This window comes from Saccostrea echinata, unplaced genomic scaffold (genome assembly GCF_033153115.1).
Source record: "Saccostrea echinata isolate AGI-Se365-2 ecotype Australia unplaced genomic scaffold, CSIRO_AGI_Sech_v1 ptg000040l, whole genome shotgun sequence".
Taxonomy (NCBI): Eukaryota; Metazoa; Mollusca; class Bivalvia; order Ostreida; family Ostreidae; genus Saccostrea; species Saccostrea echinata.
The window spans coordinates 321689-332230 of NW_026889789.1; the positions used below are offsets into that span (position 1 = coordinate 321689).

Genomic DNA, 10542 nt, shown 5'->3' on the forward strand with positions numbered 1-10542 from the left:
TTTTATCCAACGAGTTGTGTGTTTTTTTATCCCCGAGCCTTGGCGAGGGGATAAAAACACACAACTCGTTGGATAAAAATCATATCCAACTACAAATCATGGGAGATCCTACATATATATATATATATATATATATATATATATATATATATATATACACATACACACACACAAATGAAATCCATTCGTATATACATATATTACCAGTACATTAAATTAATATTATAATTGTGCATATGTATAATTACAGAATGATATTATATATGCCAAAGTAAAAATCTTCAGAGCAAATGCTTGTCCAGGACTTGCAGGAAAAAGGTATGTTTATGCAATGTTAAATATATGTCTGTTTGGCTTTTCAGTTCTTCATGCTTCTTAAGCACTGTCTGTAAATGCATGTATGTATATGTATCCACCTCTATAAAAGTTACACCTGCCTGATTAATTTTTATTAGAATCATATTCATTTACATTTCACTTTAGCTTGGTTTACTTGGAAACTTCAGAGATGTGGAATATTTGTCATTTATCACAAGTACAGAAAGTTCATGAATATACTTTCTACAAATCATTCAATGGGGAAGTGATTCCGATAGCAGATGATGTAAGTACATGTACTATTTGACATTAATATTTTTACACAATAATCTACGCTTTGGACTACATTGTAGACCTCATTGTAAATTGAATTGCTGTTAGTTCGATAATGAAATTGTTATTCAGGGACATATAAACTGTGAGTGATAGGGCAAGATCTCCCTCCCTCCTTACCATTTATATCACATACTGTGAGATTCATGACATTTTTAAATTCATATAGGAAAAGAACACTATTGTTTATCAAAATCCACATAAAGTGAGAGGTCTGCCAGTCTACACTGTGCCGCTGAATTTGTTCATGGATGATACTAGTGCGAATAAGTCTAAGAAATGGAAACCCCTCCACTGTGTGCAGTTACAGCTTGCAGGAATTCCAAAAGTAAGGAAACAGAATCCTGACACCATTAAATTTGTCAGTGCTTCCACAGAGGTGCCTATCCTAGAAATGGCCTCTTCTGTCATTGATGACATAAAGAATTCTGAGGGGTAACGTTGTATTAAATTGAAATTGACACATGTGAATGAGAAAGCAAGAAATGAAGAAATGAAACAAAATTATATATATATATATATATATATACATATATACATATATCCATGTATGATTTAGGTCTTTTTATTTTTCATGCCTTTGTTTTATTTTCATTTTGTTAACTTCTCCAACTGACTTATCTAATAGAATAATTTGTCATGATTCATGCTAAAAAGGTTGCAGTACTTGGGTAAACATTTTCTCTCTCTTTGGTAGTGGCATTTTGACTTTTGATGCACAAAGGAGAGAAAAGGTGACCATCATACCTTGCATAACAGTGTGTGTCTGTGACTTCAACATGTTGGCTGAAGCATCAAATCACATGGGAGCGAACACAAACAAATTTTGTCCCAGGTGTTATGTAAGTTTTTAAAACAATTTTAGGATATAAATGCCCACCAGGGACCCTCAAACACATATATACATGTGTATGTTTTAGTTTTCATTTTGTCCTACATTGTGTATCTTAAACCTTTAGTGGCTTTACTTATTTTAAGGCTCCGACAAAGATTCTTCTATATGGAAAGGGGATGAAAGACATCCTGCAGAAACCCAGAGAATATTAGGTCATTTGTCCATGAATAACAACAAAGAGATGAGACAGAATCATGGACTGAGCAAACCATATTCAAACCCTCTTTGGAACATTTTGAATCCACATAGGTAATGACTTTATCTATATATATATATATATATATATATATATATATATATATATATATATATATATATATATATATATATATATATATATATATATATATATATATATATATATATATATAGTGTATGTCGATATGTTGTTATAAGGGCCCATGTCAAGTCATAATTACCGAAGAAACAGAAAGTGATATCGACCAAGCCTAGTCAAAGGTGTCTAAGGTCAATATCATTTGACATGGGTCCTTATAACCACATATTGACTGTTAATGATCAAGTATAAAAAGTCTTATAAACTGGATGTTTTTATTTTAAGCTTCTAAAGAAATTTATAAACCTAGCGGCTGTTTCTAAAATTGGAAATGTTCTTCTGAGAAGCAACAATAGTACTGATGTCTCAATAGTCTTTATAAACTGGATGTTTCTAAAAACAGATACTGCAGCTGCTATTTGTAAATGTGACGTTCTAATGCGAATGACATAACAATGCCTTATACATGTTATATGAGAAAGTATTGAGTATTAGAAATATGGAATTTAAGACATTTCAAATTGACTGATAAAAAAATAATAAAACTATTGTAGCCTTTTGAATCGGTACAATCCCTAGATTGATATATAGACCTAAGAGAAAGCACTTTGTGCTCGGTGGATATGGTTTCTCTAAGTCTATATATCTAGGGATTGACCTCATCAAAAAGCTATAGTTGTATAGTAATCATATTAGTTATCCAGGTTCGAAGGGTGTATGGAATACAATCCGGGGTAAATCCCTGTACACCCTTGATTGGACCTGGATAATGAATTTATTTCCTATGTAACCAAATAAATTCTTTGTAAACAAGTCCAATCAAATGTGTTTCAAGCTATCAATAAGATTTTCTACATCCTACAATGCATCGTGACATTATGTTATTTGGTTTTTATCATAGAGAAACTGTGCATTGTGACGTCATGTCTTTTACCCCGGATCAAGTCGGTTGGATGGAAATATACACCCGACTTTGTATCCAATCAAAGCTCGTGTTACAAGCTGCATAGGAAATAATGTATTTTATATTTACATGTTCCTTTATTCTTAAAATTACTAAATGCCATACATGTATTTGAGATGATGACCGTCTATCTGATATCTAGTTGTCAAAAATTTACTAATGTGACTTGACATATTATATCAATCATGATATTTTCTATGATTATTGACACTTCATTTTCATTGTGATTTGTTTGCTTTTATTAAATTTAAGAGACATCCCTGTTGGAATTCTGCACTGGTTGTTCCTTGGTATTGGAAAGCATTTATTGAAAGCCTGTATACAAGATTTACCAGAAATTAAGCAAGAACAGCTATGCATGTTGATTGAAAGCTGTGACCAGAGTGCCTTCGGAACGAAAGTGTCGAGTGACACCATTAAATACATAGACAGTCGCCAAGGAAAAGATATTAAGACATATGTAAGTGTATTGAAATTAGAGAATAACTATTTCCTTATTTTTTATTTGCGTCCATTAATGCTGATTTAATAGTAGCAAACTGATCGAGTTTTACCAGCGACAAAGTGAAATCAAAACCACTGTAATGTAATCCACTTTTGGAGTAGTTTCAAATACAATTGTACTTCAAAATGACAAACACAGTGATATCTCGAATACCAAGAATTTATTTGACTAAGCAAGTTGGAATTACCTACCATATTTTCTCTACTTATTTTAATCTTGATATCTAGAATCCTCAGATATCTCCTAACTTTTTCTTGGTCCTATCGAGTTCAAAATAGCATGGTTTGACTGTTAATGTTTTTGAAATATGGAATGTGTTTTTCTTTTTCAGCTTCAGATTGCCCCATTTCATTTTGCCATAGTTGGATTGGATAGAAATAAAATAGGCCTTTTATGTCAACTTGCAGAGGTAGTTTTCTTCTTAGTCTCTATATTAAAGTTTCACACTATTGATTGTGCCCACCCAGCATGGCTTGGGAATTCATTTCATAAGAAGTCTTGTTCTCTATAAAATTTCATCTTATATTTCAGATCAGTAAACTTCTTACATGCACAAAAGAATTTAGTGAGACCTCTTTAGAAAGTCTGCAGAACCAAACTGATACATACTTGCAAGGACTCAGGAATTATGTACCACAACTGCAGCAGAAAGTCAAAACACATCTTTCTGTTCATATAGTAAGTCAAGCTATGGTTATTAATTGTAATTGCACCGTCAATATCTTCTTCATATGCATTGATCAGTAATATTTTGTTTTCATCATTTTTGTTCAATTGATAAATTACATACACCCCCCCCTTCCTCCATCAGACCAGCATTACAAGCACGTCAAATGCTTACAACTCTATTCAAAATTTGTGGTAATTTCAGGTAGATGACATATTTACACATGGCCCCATGGATTGCTATAAGGAAGATGCATTTGAAAAAATGCATGGTCGCATTCGTGACCAACTGTTCAAGCAAAATTTGCATGCCAGGAGCAGAGATAAGCTAGTGCTTTTGCTGAAATGGAGATACTTAACCATGTCATAACAGGTGGCTATATTTCCCTAATGGAGAGGAATGGTGAGAACTTACATTAATTTGCATTTGCTTAAAAGTAAACTAAATTTCTCCTATAACTCTTTTTACATTGCACATTATCTACTTGTAAACATTTACACAGAAACTTAATTACATTATTTAAGTAAAGTAAATGGTCAGCAGGCTACTGAAAAAAGTGTGACAGCTGATCAGGGATGGTCCACTCCAAATGTGTAATGCAACCCTAATTGCACACATTTACAGTAACTTAATTGACTTCCAAGGGATTCATTAACAATGTTTAGACATATATATACAAGCCATTTGCCTAAGTTCGAAATGTGGACTTGCATTAATTTTTAAAAGCTAAAATCATTGAAATATGAAACCATAAAAACAATTAGAGGTGGAAAAATTGTAATATTTAAATACCGTTAAGTAAATCTTAGTAGATGAGACTCGACTCTTTGGTAAGTGGCTGTTGAAAAAGTTGAACTTGATCTGATGCCACAATTCTTGCTTTGAAGATTGCATACAGTTTATTTGATTTATAATTTCATTTTTGCATTATGATTATTCATAGGCTGCAAGCATCAGGGTCTGTTCAAAGTACAGCTGCCTGTAAAGAGGTGAGGCAGTTTTTGGCACTACCTGACGAGTCAACCTCTACCACTATAAAGCTAAGAAAGGCAATGGAGAGGCAAAATGGATCGTTGGTGTGGGAGTTCATTGATGACGAAACCGTTCACATGTTGTCATTGATTTTCAATGATATTGATTTCACTGGGGCCAAACGAAGCAAATTTTATTCCATAAAGACCCAATCAGAACAGCTGGTCAACAAAGGAGCCTCCATTTTACACAGAGTAGATGACAATAAGGTAACAAAAAGACAGTGTTGAAAAAAATTAGGTAAAAGTTGAAAATTATGGATTATTCAAAAGATTTTTCCCAGTCAGACATAATCATAATATGATATATTTTTATGTAGGAATTCCTAAAATAATTACAGCTTTTATTCAAATAGTCAACATTTCAAGACCATTACTTTGAATACATCGTTCTCCTTGAAGAGAACTTTATTTATAGTTTCTGGTTGGTTACGAATTTGGCTTTGATATCTTAATTTTCATAAAAAATGTAGGAAGAAGTTGGTTTATTTGAAGAGGGATGGCTCGATCATATCAACTGCTGAAGGCATGCATTTTCATCTGGCAAAGATCTTCAGATTAACACCATTGAACAACTCAAGACTGAATGATATAGCCTTGGAGAGAGTTGCTATTACACAAGATTCTGTAGTGGTTCCTGTTTCAAGGATTTTAAGTATTATTTGTTTGGTGCATGACTGTCTGAGTGAGGGGTGTCGTGTAAAAGATGGTTTGGTGAGTGTGCATGTTGAGCAAGAGATGAAAGATGTGAGAAAGAAATTTTGGAAACATAAGAAAAATGTTGTTTATTTTTTAAACAGATTCAGTTTTGCCAATCCCAGATGTAAATATTTTGATTAATGTAGTGCAGCTGTGTTCAGTTCATCTGTTGTAAAATGATTATGCCCCCGTAATTGAAGATTCAGGGGTATATAGTTTTTGCTCTGTTCCCGTCCATATGTCTGTCTGTTCGCAAAACTTTAACCTTGGTCATAACTTTTGATTGGTTGGAGCTATGGCTTTCATATTTCACATATGTATTTCTTGTGACAAGACCTTCCCTTGTGTAACAACATATTTGACCTCTTGACCTTGGACGGCCCACTTTTGCAAAAATTTACCCAACTTTAACCTTGGCCATAAATTTTGAACAGTTGGTGCTAGGGCTTTCATATTTCATATGTATATTTATCATGACAAGACCTTTCCATGGGTGTAAATATTTCTGACCTGGACTTTAGAGTTTGACCTACTTTTTTAAAAACTTTAACCTTGGCCATATCTTTTGAGCGTTAGTACTAGGGCTCTCAAATTTCCTTTTGATGAGACCTTCCTTTGGATACCAACAATTTTTGGACATTGGAGTTTGACCTACATTTGAAAAACTTTAACTTTGCCATAACTTTTGAATAGTTGGTGCTGGGGCTTTTATATTTCGCATTTCTTATGACAAGGACTTGCCCTGCTTACCATTCATTTTGACCTTTTGACATTGACTTTCATTGACCTCCAGATGGTCCCAAGAGTCCCAAGAGTGTAGATATTGGGAAAAGATGTTTTCAGAGCATTAATTTTGTAAAAGAATTATTGGTGAATATTAACACAGGCAGTACATTTGTTTAACAACATTGATATACATGTACAGGTATATATCATAAAACTTTTATTCCTTAAATGTCTATGGATTGCTTTATGTTATTGTCTTATTTTGTATACTTTGTACCTTCTTATTCAATTTACAGTAATGTTTGACAGTAATATTTGTTCACGCATAATATTGAAGATTTTTTTTAAACTGTAAAACTTGAAATTTTACATATGTGATTGTGAAAAAAACTATACAAATGAAAAGAATATTATGGACATTGAAATAGTATGCTATTTTATAGAAGAATATTTGCTGTATAGAATTCATATCAGATCATGGACACACACACACAGACAAAACACACAGACACAGTTTGGATGAATATGTTTGTATGTATTTTTTGAGTCTTATTTTGTGTTTAAATGAAGCAAATGTCAAATTTCTAAAATATGAAGAAATTGTAGATTTTCTCTGATGTTCAATGTGTAAACTTTATGCCATCACCCTTCAATATTACTGAGAACCTTGAGCAAAGAATTCAACATTGTAGGCTTATCTTACCCTTTTACCTAATTTATGAAGTTTTAACTTAGATTTTTAGCTTTTGGCCTTTAATTTTACATGATGTGATGCAATCTCCAACTTGTGGTTTCTGTTAGAATTGTATTGGGGTTTAACAACAAAGAGTTAGAAGTTTGAACATCATTATAAAGAGTTTGTAAAATTTTAATGAAAAAGAGTTGATGAAAGAAATTGAAGATCTTAAACTTGAATTGTTTTTTACCTTTCATATGAATAATATACAATTTTTATATGAATATCGCATAATTTTCATATGAATTTTACATGAAGACCAAATTGCATAAATATCGCACGAAAAAAAATTCACATGAAAATTATATAAATATCATGCGAATATCATACAAACCAATTCGCATGATTTTCACATGAAAAAATATTCATATGATTTTCACATGATTTTCGCATAATTTTTATATAAAAAGAAAATCATGTGAAAATCATGCGAGCCACTTTTCCCTGTGTACCCCGGTGGTAATGTTGTGAACAAACTTATTTCTTCACTTCCTCAGAATTCTTCCTTTAAATATTATTTTTCATGGCTGTTCTGCTCTTGAGAAGAAAATACTTCCTATATAAACACATGTAATGCTTTGGTCACCCATTTTCACAGATTTTTTTTCTTGTGTAGGTTCTTGATTTTTTCTTTAAATTTACCAATTTATTTTTTGCTTTTTTCTACGCAGCACAGTTAAGGCTGCAGTAAGGAGGCGGGGCCTAATTTATACGGAAATGCTTACTATGACATCACACAAAAATATAAGTTCTTCAAATTACCACAAAATGAAATGATTTGTTATTTTAAACTGTTGAATAGCTTTAAACTATATCAATACTAACTAGTGCATGCATTATTGTTGCTGGTTAAATCCCACACAACAATATATAAACAATTCACTCATCGCAATGCACTTGGAAATGTGACGTCATATCGAAAAATTTGACGCAGTTTGTATGCAGTGAGAGGCGGATCAAATTATATTTATACAATGAAAAATGTATTTTGTAATTAAATGAAATATAAATTGTAGATATATAAGAGGCCATTAACTTGGACGCGATGTCTATTTTATAATTTTATTCATATACTTCCCGTATATTCCCTAGACAAGCGATACTGTCGTATATTTGTATGCAGATTCATTCAAGGGTAATAGAAGGGTCGTAATAAATCGATATATTGCAAGGGCATACTCTCAATGAATTATGACAAGCTTTTACACATAAACTCAAGAAGTATGAAGATATTTGAAAAGTGCTGCGAACCTGTTGAAATCTTTCAAATGAATTAACTATATCTATATTTATTGTACTTGACCAGCAAAATATTCAACATACGGTCTAACAAATGTAATTTAAGCAATTAGATGGTAGAATCTATATAGGTTCGCAGCACTTTTCACAAAATACAAACAGTGTTGAATATAGTTATATGAAAAACTTAGATTTTTAACTTGGTTATGCCCTTGCAATATTAGAATTTATAGATGACCTCAATACTTCAGGTATATTTGCTAAATTCACGTGACTGCCCTATCACGTGACAAGTCTAAATAAGAAATCTAATCGTACTCAACATGTAGTTTCCAACCACATTGCATTTGTTCGATAATAGTAAAGTCCTAAAAAGAAACACTCATCCTTGTAAAGAATGTATTTTCTATCTAAAATATTCGCCGATATTTCCATTTGGAACCTTTACTGCGTAATTATGTTCCCTTGGAAGTATGTAGCTCTTCATTTTAAAACAAACTCGAAATCCCTTTACCCAAATATACTTTGTGCTAAATGTAGTCGAAATTGGCCCAATGATTTTGGAGAAGAAGTTGAAATGGTAAACAAACTCGAAATCCCTTGATCAAAGTAATACTCTGTGCTAAATGTGGTCGACATTGGCCCAATGATTCCAGAGAAAAAGTTGAAATCATTATGGTAAAAGGTTTACCACGACACCGACAGTCAGTGGATCGATTTTAATCCGAAAAGCTCACTTGAGCCTTGGTTGAGCTAAAAAAAAAAACAAACAGAAAGAGGAATAGAGGGTTTCCATGTAAATAATTGAGATCCCGTTCCGTGCCTGTGTCACTGTGTAAATTCCATGCTAAAAACTTCATATTATTTTTTTTTATTAGATATACATAATTTATTTTAAAGAATCTGAATATTTTCAAGAGAAGATTCCCTCTCTCTGATTATCACAACCTGATATGGAAATATATAATGTGTTTTTACAAATGATAGTGTGCATATTGAGTTAAAGCCAAACCATTGTTTTGAATTGTATATATGTGTGTTTTATTTTTTGGCAACATAAATACATGCTTGCCAGAAATTTAAATATGGAGGGATTAGAACAAATTTAATAACTATTTTAAATATGGACTTAACAGTCAGATTAAGAATCAAAATCATTAATTTTTTTTGATTGATTGATTGTTTGTTGTTTTACGTCCAATTCAAAAATTTTTCACTCATATAGAGACGTCACTATATACCGGTGAAGGGCTTCAAATTTATACCTATACTGGGCACTCAGGGCCACTGAGCAGTGAGGATTCTTTATCGTGCCAACGCCTGCCGTGACACGGGGCCTCGGTTTTTAAGGTCTCATCCGAAGGACCCGCAACTTTCACTTCAGAATGCAGAGAGCATGGCACAGTTGCTGGCCATTTTTTTTTATCTAAGGACAGTCGCACCAAGACTCACGACCTCCCGATCACTGCGCAAGCGCTCTACCGACTGAGCTACCGTGAACGGTTTAATTTTTTTTTTTTTTTGAGGAGCAATTAAAATTGAAATAAAATGAATAGAGAAATATATGCTTTGGTAAGTTAATAAAGAGGTTCAATAATTTTTTAAAAAGTTGCCCTTCACAAATTGGAACACCATTACATATTTGAAATGGAATAAGAAAAACATCCAATAAAAGAATCAAAACGTGAACTCGTAGCATATTTTAAGGTTTAAACTACAAATAATGTTGAGTACAATAATCATTATTTCGTGTTTTTTTTTATTTATAATAAGTTTTTTTTTGTACATTCAGCTTGTTCATTGTGATACGGAAATATGTTCAACATTGATCGAATTTCAGGATATTTAAAATTCAATCTATTACTGGGAAGCATGTTTTAATTCGTTATATTTTTATGTTTACAATGTATTTTAAAACCAAGGGGGATGAAATTCACTTCACTGTAATGGTCCATTGTCTTTAAGTGTTTTAATGTAATTGTTAGCGGTTGTGCCTTGGTTGTCTCTTTGATTATAAAAATAAAAAATCATTTATCAATAGAACATATTTTCATAAATTTTTAGATCTCTCTTACCAATCTTTTTTTTTTTGGGCCATTATCGTTACACATCTTTATCTCAAAGTACTTGACCTACCCCCCCCCCCCTTATT

At 32.3% G+C, this 10542-nt stretch overlaps 1 pseudogene; it reads left to right on the forward strand.

Annotated features, from left to right (window-relative positions):
- Positions 1-1523: 1523 nt before the first annotated feature.
- LOC133200468 (uncharacterized) lies at positions 1524-6610 on the forward strand (annotated as a pseudogene).
- Positions 6611-10542: the final 3932 nt, after the last annotated feature.